General features: G+C 34.4%; 1 protein-coding gene across 6 annotated transcripts in view; it reads right to left on the bottom strand.

The window, feature by feature from the left end:
- The window catches only part of LOC114330581 (protein TANC2), a 632,990-nt gene that overhangs the window by 198,289 nt on the left and 422,063 nt on the right, over positions 1-12,638 (bottom strand). The window contains exon 1 of one of the 6 annotated variants that reach the window (XM_050645530.1): positions 12,256-12,591. The exons of the other annotated variants lie outside the window; for them this stretch is intronic. The gene's annotated coding sequence lies outside the window, so the exon portion shown is untranslated. Of the gene's footprint in view, positions 1-12,255; positions 12,592-12,638 lie in introns of those variants that run through there. 6 annotated transcript variants of the gene reach the window in all.

Genomic DNA, 12,638 nt, shown 5'->3' with positions numbered 1-12,638 from the left:
CACTCGTCCGAGCTCTACATACCATTTTAAATCGCCATGAAGATTTCATAGTTCATTATATCGATGATTTATTAATTTTTTCACAAGATACTCAGAGTCATCTGGAACACATAAAAATAATTCTGGAAGAATTGGACACAGCGGGGTTGAAATTAAACATTGAAAAATGTCAATTTTTTCAAAAAGAAGTAATTTATTTGGGTTTTCAATTGGACACCAAAACAGTCAGATTAGCCGAAGACAGAGTCAAGCTCATAGATGAATACCCAAGACCAACGAATTTGAAAACATTGAGAGGTTTTCTTGGCACGATAAATTATTTTAAAAAGCTGATTCCCGATTTGAGCCAAAAGGAAATCCCTTTGATAAAATTGCTAAAAAAAAGGAATAAAATGGAATTGGAAAGAAGAACAGGAGGAAGCTTTCAAAACATTAAAACGAGAATTCGCAAAAGGAACGAAAATATACCACCCCATTTACAATTTACCTTTTATACTCCGAACTGATGCGTCCATACAAAAATTTGCAGGAGTTCTGTCTCAAATACAAAACGACCAAGAAGTGCCGATATGTTTTATATCTCGAGTGACTAAAACACATGAGAGAAAATATAGTGTTACAGAATTGGAGTTTGCCAGTGTACTATATTGCGTAAACAAATTGAGGTTTTACTTATTGGGAGCAAAATTCACAATCGAAACAGACCATGCAGCTTTAGTACATATCATGAAGAATCGATTAGTAAATAATAGAATACATAGAGGCATTCTATTATTACAGGAGTATGATTTTGAGTTCCGATATACAGGGTGTCCCGAAAAGAATGGTCATAAATTATACCACATATTCTGCGACCAAAAATAGTTCGATTAAACCTAACTTACCTTAGTACAAATGTGCTCATAAAAAAAGTTACAGCCCTTTGAAATTACAAAATGAAAATCGATTTTTTTCAATATATCGAAAACTATTAGAGATTTTTTATTGAAAATGGACATGTATCATTCTCATGGCAGGAACATCTTAAAACAAAATTATAGTGAAATTTGTCCATCCCATAAAAATTTTATAGGGGTTTTGTTCCCTTAAACCCCCCCAAACTTTTGTGTACGTTCCAATTAATTCATTATTGTGGTACCATTAGTTAATCACAACATTTTTAGAACTTTTTTGCGTCTTAGTATTTTTTTGATAAGCCAGTTTTTATCGAGATGCGGCTTATTTTTTAATATATTTACATAAAAATTTTTTGGGGGTTTTGTTCCTTTAAACCCCCCAAAAGTTTGTGTACGTTCCAATTAAACTATTATTTTGGTACCATTAGTTAAACACAGTGTTTTTAAAACTTTTTTGCCTCTTAGTCTTTTTTTGATAAGTCACCTTTTATCGAGATGTGGCTTCTTTTTCAAAATATACCTAAAAATGTAAATTATAAATAAATTTTCAGATTATTAACAAGTCTATAATCGTACTTAACCATATACAAATACGTGGTGGATTCGACAAATATTCAAAATATCTCGATAAACAGTGGCTTATCAAAAAAGTACTAAGAGGCAAAAAAGTTTTAAAAACATTGTGTTTCACTAATGGTGCCACAATAATAATTTATTTGGAACGTACACAAAAGTTTGGGGGGGTTTAAGAGAACAAGACCCCCATAAAATTTTTATGGGGTGCACAAATTTCACTTAATTTTTTATTTAAGATATTGCTGTCATAAGAATGCCACATGTCCATTTTCAATAAAAAATCTCTAAGAGTTCTCGATATATGAAAAAAAATCGATTTTCATTTTGTAACTTCAAAGGGCTGTAACTTTTTTTGTGTGCACTATTGTATATAGGTAAGTGAGGTTCAATCGATTTATTTTTGACCCCAGAATCTGTGGTATAATTTATGACCAATCTTTTCGGGACACCCTGTATAAAAGGAAAAGACAACATAATAGCCGACGCTCTAACACGGGATGAGGACACCGGAAAAAAGGAAACAATTACTCTACAGGTGGGACTAAATAGATTAATACAAGAAGAAGGGATATATTCGTTAAATGAGATAAGGACAAACCAGGAAGACCTAGAGGAAAGAGAGAAAAGAAGAGCGGAGGTAGAAAATAACATATATTTTAAGAGAATAGACGGAAAGGAACTATATTTAGTGACACAGACATTGGCAGAAAAGATAATAAAGAAATTACATGAGGACAATGGGCATATCGGTAGCAGAAAGGTTTGGCTCGTTTTTAGGGAAAATTACATCAGCCGACAGGATTACCGCATTGCAAAGGAAATTACCCAGAAGTGCGATGTATGTCAAAAATATAAGAGTAGGAATTTCAAAAACGAAAATATTGCCAAAAATATTGAAGCCCGAAACAAACTAGACATTGTAGCAATAAATATGTTAAGCGATCTAATTATGACCACTAAAAGGAACAAACATATTCTAGTGATGGTGGATGTGTTTTCAAAATACGTAAAATTATATAGTTGCCGCAACACAAAGGGGGAAGAAATATTAAGAAAAATCGACAATTTTATAGCCACAGTAGGAACACCAAAAAAGATTCTACTGGACAATGCAACGTATTTCCGAAATGATCGTTTCAAGGGACAACTTCGAGAACGCGGAATAGAGACAAATTTTGTCAGCATCAGGCATCCGCAGAGTAATCCTTCGGAACGATTCATACAGGAAGTGACGAAATTTCTTCGCATTGCAACAGATGGTCAACATCGCCACTGGGACAGGAAAATGGCGGAAATAGAAATGTATCTAAATACAATTCCGAGCACAGTAACAAAAGAGACCCCAGAATACATCATGAAGGGTGTACTGCCGATAAGGCCATGGGAAGACCCAGAGCCAAAGGAATATCAACAGGTGATTGAAACAGTACAGAGAAGATTACGGCGAAGCAACGAAAAGTATATCCAAAGACAGGAAAACAATAGAAAAAGAAGACCAGTGACTTTCCAAAAGGGCGAAAAAGTACTCGTGAGGGCATTACGAGTATCAAATCTTCCTGGGGGCATTTGCGCAAAGTTGATGCCTGTTTTCGGAGGCCCGTACATCGTGAATAATGAAAATGGGATAAATAGTTATGAGTTGAGGCATAGGAACTCGGAACAGATCCGAGGAATTTATAATATTCACGATGTATACAAATATCACGAATAAAAGACAGAATTACATAAAGTAGATAGTAAGTTAGGGTATAAGACGTAGATTAAAGTAAGGAAATATACAGGGAGTTGGTTTTGCCTCTAGAAAATTTATTTAAAAATGCAGATAAATTTTATCGAATACAAAGGCGGGGATTTGTTATATTCCTATTTGATAGGAGAATTAAAAAGTTATAATTATAAGCAAAATTCAAATTAATATAAAAGATCTTCAATTTTCTCAACCACGGGCATGTAAATTTAGAACAACCTGTATACAACAAATTATTATATTTAGTTTTTAAGAAAGTGATTCGAAGAAGTGTACGAAACTCGATAACAATGCGCCTAAGATAAACAAGTTTGAGTGACGCGGACCATTATAGAGTTCGCGGAAGATTCGATCATTAGCCTACGCTAAATAAGACTCAGTGAAATAGATAATAGGTCATTAAGTTTTGTAAAAAGTAGAAAGTAAGTTTAAATTGGGAAATGATTATTTTTTCTTGAAATCCATTAAACATATTTAGAAAGATTAAAAGTTGGTATTGAGGAATACGGCGAATTAAAATTGGTGGTGGAATGTTGATTTTTGAATCTGGAAGGGATATTGAGAAAGTAGGGGAATGAATGAGGATGAGAGATCAGAATGTTTTGAGCGGTCGAGAGGAAAGTCCAGTGGTAGACGGTAGTGTACGAAGAGTGAAAAAGCCGGTATAGTTCCGTGAGTGTTGAGTACCCATCGGAACGAGAGGTAGGCCGAGTCGAGAGAAAAGAATCTCCTTGAGCAAAGAGTGTCCCGGTAGCTGATTGAAGTGGTTCGAAAAAGGTAGAACACGGCATCACGAGAAAAGCAGGAACGAGAGCGATACGAGGTAGTTTTCAAAGGAGAACATTACTGGAGGCCAGGACGAGTTTTTCATCGCAACCAAGGGTAGGAGGAAACGGGTTTTGTGTGAGGACATTCGCAGTTCATCAGATAAAGGTCAGTCTCATTTGTCAGGGCATGAATGTATGGTTTTTTTTTGTATTAAATACCACATTAAAAATTGAAGAACATAATCGCTAATATCAGAAGATTTTCATCAAACTTAAATCAATTTGTTGCTAATAAATCCTAATAGTTCATTATGAATAAAAATTTAAAATTAGAAACCAAAAGGAAATAAGATTCCCATGTTTAAATGTTTGTATTAAATAAATATAAGATCTAACAAATATTAAGCAGTAATTGCCATTTATATAAAATAAACAAAATTTTGATTTATGATTGTAATCCATATGTGTGTATTATTTTATATTTTTCCTATCCCGATTAGGAACCACTGAGAAATACTTAGAAGTCACGAAAGTAAGTAAGTAATTTTATAATTCGCCCTGAGATTGAAAACATATTGATATGTGATCTGGTTGATTAATTAGATTATCATTAATGCATTAATTAAATTAAATTACATATAAGAATATCATCACATATAAATAAATAAGATCACAACATTACATATGTGTGGACATTTATTGACCCACCTTGGTCCTCGCTGTTTCTACTAAAAGGTTGGTCCTGCGAGGGTTAAGAGAGCAAATTAATGCCGCTCGCGAGCTGAAATATAACATCAAATATACGAGTAGAAAGATGACCTATTGAATTTTTCCCAAAGGACCCCGCACAAACCTTATGGAAATAAGGGACCTATATAGGTCCCAGTGGATTTCGTTCATACTTTGGGAAAAATACTCTTTGAAGCATCCTAATAAAAAGTTCTCATAGGCACAACTCAATCGTATGAAGGATTTTCAAGATATAGAGGCCCAAAGTCGGAAAATTATAAGATTTACGGGGTATTCCAATTCCGTGAGTTACTGGTTATTTGGCAACATGTAGAAGTTTGGATCAAGGAAAAGTACTAGTAGTCTAGGATTTTTTCCTGGCTATCCAATGGCGATCTTTACTTTGACCTTGACCTTCAACGGACGTCATCTTCTATAGTTTCGGGGGTTTTCGGCATTAAATTGATATAAACAGATTACTCATGGGTTTTTGGGATCGCTAAACACGAATATGCCATCAGAATTGACCTCCGGATGACGTGATGGCCAGAGCTACTGCAAGGGACGTCATCTTCTAGAGTTTCGATAGTTTTCGGCATTTAATTGATGCAAATGAATTACTGATGGGTTTTTTGAGGTCGCTAAACACGAATATGCCACCAGAACCGACTCCCGGAGCACCTGGTTTCCAAGGTCAATGAAAGGGGCTCCTGGAGTTTCGAGGATCTTTGGTACTACATTGATGCAAACGGATTACTCATAGGTTTTTGGAGTTGCTGAACACGAATATCCCCCCAGAACAGACATCGGAGTACCTGGTGCCAAAGGCTTTGGAGATTCGAGAGCTTTCGGTACTAAATTAATGTAAACTGATTACTCACCGGTTTTTGGGGCTGCTGAACGTAAATTCGATATCATATCCGATCCAAGGAGCACCTGGTGCCTAGGGCAGGTCTTCTTTTGGAGTTTCGACAGGTTTCGGCATTAAATTGATGCAGATGGGTATTACTCATTAGTTTTTGGGTCTGCTAAACACAAATACGCCATCAGAACAGACACCGGGGTACCTGGTGCGTAAGGCACGTCATCTTCTGGGGTTTCGAGAGTTTTCGGTACTAAATTGATGCAAGCGGATTACTCTTGTGTTTTTGGGGTTGCTGAACATGAATATGACTTAGATAAAAGACTCTGGAGTATCTAGTGGCCACGATGAATACCACTATCAAAATAGAATGTAGTAAATGATATTAAAATAAATGAAGGAAAAACATTGTCAGATATAAATTGAGTTTATATTTTTTATAAATAATTAAAACAATTGAAGAGCACAATATAGTTATTTAATTAATATTTTTGACTTTGAAAACGGTATAAAGGACCTCGACACTCTAGAAGATGACGTGCCATAGTGCATGTTCGGTAGTATGCATGTTCGGCAACCCCAAAAACCTAAGAGTAATCCATTTGATTCCTCCGAAACTCCAGAAGATAACCTGTCTTAGGCACCAGGTGCTCCTGTGTCTGTGCTGATCACGTAATCGTGTTCAGCAACCCCAAAAACCTATAACTAATCCGTTTGCATTAATGTAGTACCAAAGACCCTCGAAACTCCAGGAGCCCCTTTCATTGACCTTAAAAACCAGGTGCTCCGGGAATCGGTGCTGGTGGCATATTCGTGTTTAGCGACCTCAAAAAACCCTGCAGTAATTCATTTGCATCAATTAAATGCCGAAAACCATCGAAACTCTAGAATATGACGTCCCTTGCAGAGGCCCTGGCCACCACGTCATCCGATGGGCAATTCTGATGGCATATTCGTGTTTAGCGATCCCAAAAACCCATGAGTAATCTGTTTATATCAATTGAATGCCGAAAAACCTCGAAACTCTAGAAGATGACGTCCGTTGAAGGCCAAGGTCAAATTAAAGGTCGCCATTGGATAGCCAGGAAAAAATCCTAGACTACTAGTACTTTTCCTTGATCCAAACTTCTACATGTTGCCAAATAACCAGTAACTCACGGAATTGGAATACCCCGTAAATCTTATAATTTTCCGAGTTTGGGCCTCTATATCTTGAAAATCCTTCATACGATTGAGTTGTGCCCATGAGAACTTTTAATCAGGATGCTTCAAAGAGTATTTTCCCAAAGTATGAACGAAATCCACTGGGACCTATTTTCCATAAGGTTTGTGCGGGGTCCTTTTCCACGACCTTTTCAGCAGGATCATAATTAAAGAATATTTATAAGCAATCTCCAGATAAAATATCTACATAAATTCAAGGGTTCACTTAAGGGTCAACAAACATTAAACAGGTCCCAACTGGACTAATTCCAGTTTCATTTAGGTATGTCACGTCCAATATCAAGCCAAAAGGTAAAAAAACGTGATGTTGATTAAATAATAATGATTGTTTGAGTTTTATATTTTTAGCAACACAAAATTTAGTCATTCTTATTCACGTCGTTTCTATTTTGCGCAGTTCTAAACAAATAATGTGCAGATTGACCTTCGTTTAAACATTTACCATAAATGAAGGTGGAGCCGAAGTTTAATTTTTTTCTTTCTAACTTTATATTATATTATACAGACAGGAACTATCCGTTATTACAACATAAAACATTTTTAAAGTCATTATCTGGCAGATAAAATCGGCTACTGTTAAATTGTAGTAAAAAACTAGAACAATGATTGTTTGCTTGACCGATCTTATAGGTTATGTAATTTTAAATGATCCGTCGAACAATAGAAGGATCACGTGCCAACGAAATTAACACTGAGAAGTCAAGGTAACTAAACAATTAAAAAGTAATTTAGACTACTATAAAGGTTTAAAATAGTAGCAAAAAAATGAAATATGATTGTCTCTGTCCAGAAAACGCAGTGTATGAAAAAATCAAGAAACCCCAGAAGAAGTTAAGTTAGCAATTAATAATAAAAGTGAAAAGAAAACACAAAAGCGGCAGGGTATCAGGTTTTCTCCGGGATGTAATCCATAATCTCCTACGGCCATAAGATTAATTACTGGCAAATCACTTAAGATATAGAGTAAGGAGTAGCGATATCGGGACTATATGTAACATCCAAAACGTTGTACTTTGGTCCATAGTCAAAAAAGAACATAATAAGGGACTACGTTGATAGAATGGGTGATATTAGACTTGCAAATGTTGCAAATGAACAAAAACAAAATACCAGGATGCCAGATGCCACCTTGAAGACACACACGCTGCTGGTATAAAGATTGAACATCGGAATCCCAACTTGAAGCAGATATTCTGTTCGATTTTTATTTAGATAAGCGGACAGGTGATGAATGCAAATTGTAGATTCTCCCATGTTCGCTATTTATCGGTCTGTTTGCTTTATAGAAGTTTCTCTTTTCGATTTTGAATATTTTTCTCCTGTGTTTCTTACAACGGGTAAGAAATTTTTGAAAATTAAATTAGGTACTAAGTGATACCGCATTTGTATATCAAAATCTGTTGATTCTCTATACAACTTAAAAATAGACTCCCTGTACCAAACTGTATGTTTTTTATTACTTGGGAGAATACCACATTACCCCGTGTAATCTACTCTACATGTGCGTGACAGATTCACATAGTTTCGGATCAACTATACTTTGGTCCTTGAACCGCTAATCATGTAGAGAGGAAGTATTCGTGGTAAAAACCTCACACAAAAGAAGTTACAGGATGTGTCAACAATGTCGCATGTAGGTGGCAACTACGTCCCACTTCAGTTAATATGACAGATTCTCGTGACAATGAGGGAAATTGTAAAAATTTGGATACGAATGAGTTATTTTATAAATTGGCAATTGCTGAAAAATGCGTGTGTGAAAGAATGCTGGATTTGTTTTTAAAATTGGTTATTTTATAACCGGATTATGTCAATTTGTTTACAAAATAAAATTACGACTTATTAACATGATTCGACATGAGCACATCAGACAAATTCAGCAGAAAGAAAATGATAGAGGAAAATATTAAAACATGCACTAAACTTACTTATGAAATATTCATATGCAATAAAAAGTGGGAGGCATGATAAAATTAAACAATGGAGTGAATCAAGGCGAATAGTTATCAAAGATATTACATTGCTATCTAAAATGATAAAAAAGCTGTCGAATACAGGAATGATAAATCCGAAAAATGAAGAAAAAATCAGAGTTTTGAAAAAAAAAGTAATAAAAAAAGCGGAGGCCGAATAGCAATAACGGTAGAAGATAACAATTTTGTCAAAGAGCAAGGAGCAGACTGAAAGGAACATACATATAAGTGATGGAGATAAGAAACATTGAAAAGAAAGTAAAAGATATGAAAAATGAAGAGAACTGATGGAATACATACAGCAATTCTAAAAAGTAAAATTCAAAATATGTCGATCCTCACACAAACAGAATATTCAAGACAATGTACAGGTTGTAACAACAAGGTAGGTCATAAATTAAATCACATATTCAGGGACCAAAAATAATTCGATTGAACCTAACTTACCTTAGAATTAAACATGTGCACATAAAAAAATTACAATCTTTTAAAGTTACAGATTTTACATTGAAAATGCACATGTGGCTTTCTTATGGCAGGAACATTGGAACATTTTAAAAAAATATCGTTGAAATTTGTGCACCCCATAAAAATTTTTTGGGGGTTTTCTTCTATTAAACGTTCCAATTAAATTATTATTGTGGTACCATTAAAAACAAAGTTTTTAAAACTTTTTTGCCTCTTAGTTCGATAAGCCAGTTTTTATCGAGAAATATCGCGAAAATCGACCACATATTTGTAAATCGTTGTAAAATTATAGACCTGATAATATGTAATACGAAAAGTTATTTACATATTTATAATATTTACATTTTATTAGGTACCTACAAAAATTTTGACACATATTAAAGAATAAGCCGCATCTCGATAAAATCTGGCTTATCGAAAAAGTACTAAGAGATAAAAAAAAGTTTTAAAAACATTGTGTATAACTAATGGTACCACAATAATAATTTAATTGGAACGTACACAAACATTTGGGGGGTTTAGGGGAACAAAACGGCCATAAAATTTTTATTCGGTGCACAAATTTCACTGATATTTTTTTTAAGATGTTCCTGTCATAAGAAAGCTTCATGTCAATTTTCAATATAAAATCTCTAACAGTTTTCGATATACATATTGGAAAAATAGATTTTCATTTTCAAGGGCTGTAACTTATTTTATGTGCATATTTGTACTAGAGGAAGTTAGGTTCAGTCGAACTATTTTTGGTCCCAGAATATGTGATTTAATTTATGACCTACCTTTTTGGTTACCTTGTATACATACAGCTTCCACGGTAGCGTATACCTTTTATTTATGTAACGTTTAAATAAAACTGCAACGTATAATGAAAAACAATGTGGAATACAATACTGAAACCCAAGAAACGAAAGGGAAAAACGTTCATGATGGGTTAAGAGAAAAGAAGAACCTTAAGCCAGAAAGAACAATAGGGGTGGGCTTCTTAATATATTCTTATTAAAAAAAGAAGTGCCGACCAAAAGGCAGTTGACAATTCTGACTATAAAATATCTAGCTAATTCGGTAGAACATGTTGCAATATGGCAACACATAGTAGAAGGGTCCACAAAAAATGGTCTGTTTACATTTTTTACATCGTAATCTACTTTGTAGCTGAAATTTTTAGTGGATTTCGTTTATTTTACTAAAATTTACACGTCTTTTCACAACTTATAAAATTATAAGAACACTGGATAGACTTGGCAAATATTAAAATAAAATTGTCATAATTAAAATAAAATACTGACCATTATTTCGGCATCTCAAAATTTTTTTGGAGAAGTTTACTAAAATGATTGTAAACTAATGTGATACACGTGGGCGAAGATAGGAAAAAATAAAGTAAAAAACTTAAACCTTAAACGACAATAGTCTAACCTAAACAATAGGTATAAAATTCGTATTAAAAAAGACAGTGCTACAGGTTAATCAGTACTTCAGAGGCTGATGACCAGAATAGCGGAGTTTGGACAAGAATACGGTCTAACAATAAACGTTAAGAAGACAAAATTTATGAGAATATCGAAAACTCAAAGAAATAACGAGAATCTCTTCATAAACGAAACCAATGTCGAACGAGCAGACCAATATGCATATCTTGGAACAATGATCAACTCCACAAGTTACCTGATTACCTTCAGGAAATCAAAATCGGGATAGAAAAGGCTAGAGCACATTTTAACAAAATGAGAATAGTGCTCTGCACAAGAGATTTGAAGTTGGAGCTAAGAATTAGGTTGGCTAGGTGCTACGTTTTTTGACTTTGTTTTACGGAATGGAAGCTTGGATCTTGAATGCGGCATCAGTGAAAACACTAGAATCATTCGAGCTGTGAGTGTACAGAAGAATTCTGAAAATATCGTGGACAGAACACGTCACAAACAAAGAAGTTCTGAGAAAGAAAACAAGAAAATTAGAATATCTCGGACATATTACACGTGGAGAGAGATAAAAATTGGTCCGATTGATTATGCAGGGAAAGTTGAAGGAAATTGAAGCATAGGGAGACGCAGAATATTGTGGCTGCGCAACCTGAGAAAATAGTACGGATGTACATAAAATGAACTTTCCAGAGCAGCCGTCTCTAAAGTCCGAATAGCTATAATGATTGCCGACCTCCATCGCGGAGAAGGCACTTGAAGAACAAGAGAGGTTAATAAAAGTTTTATCAACTTTTGATGTAAATTTGAATTAACATTACTGTTCATGCAATACCTATATCCAATAATAGCAATAAATATTTAACATTACGGTTCATGCAATACCTATATCCAATAATAGCAATAAATATTTATAGAACCACACTTTTACACTCTGCAACTACAACTATGTTGTAGTTACAAAGTATGAGAGACTTGTTGGTATCCATCATTTCCGTGGGTTGAATTATGATGAATACAAAATTAATCGGAAAATTATTGTGATGTAACATATTAGTCAGTTCACGGATACATATTTATATAAGTTAAAAAATAATAAGGGCACACGGGTACCATTTGTTTTTAATTTTCTGTCATACCTACTAGTTCATTATTGTTTGAATTGATTATTTCAAATCTTATTTACATACCATATTAATATTTGAATCATAAGGAATGGGGAGAAAACGTTTCGAATCTAGAATTATTTGTTGCCTTTCCCGTTTTTTATACTTCTTTAGCCGCGATGGGGGTAAATGTATATGTGCGCGAATTCATCAAAAGTCTTGGTCCTGGGCGCAGCTCAAACATTATACGGGTTCTGATTGGGTGTTGAAATGATCCGTCAATTGTTCAATATGGAGGTTATGGATAAACAAATGTTGGGTATATTAGTTTTTATTGTTATGAGGACAGAAACAAAAGCAAGTTTATAATTGTAGTGACTTTTTAAATAGTTTTTAAAAGCCACAGGTACGTAATTGTAAATGATTTAGAATTGTAATAAAAAAATATCTACATACCTATTTAGAGAATGAAAAAAAAAATATACTTACCTATTAGTAGGTAGGTAATGCTTTAATGAAGACAACGATAGCTCAGCAGAAATCAAAATAAGAATAGAAAAAGTCAGATCCATATTCACTAAAATGAAGAGAGTGTTCTGTGGAGAGATTTGAGCCTTGAAATGAAACTTCGCCTGATGAGATGTTACGTACTTTCTGTGCTGTTCTACGGAATGGAGTCATGGACGCTGAAAAAGATTGATATCAAAAAATTGGAGGCATTTGAACTGTGGATGTATCGCAGAATCTTGAGAATATCATGGACGGAGAGAGTCACAAACGTCGAGGTCTTGAGAAGAATGAATAAAGAAAAGGAAGTCATATTTACGATCAAAAAACGAAAACTGTAATACTTGGGACACATTACAAGAGGC

Source organism: Diabrotica virgifera, chromosome 3 (assembly GCF_917563875.1).
Source record: "Diabrotica virgifera virgifera chromosome 3, PGI_DIABVI_V3a".
NCBI classification, from domain to species: Eukaryota; Metazoa; Arthropoda; class Insecta; order Coleoptera; family Chrysomelidae; genus Diabrotica; species Diabrotica virgifera.
This window is presented reverse-complemented; position numbering and strand designations above follow the sequence as displayed.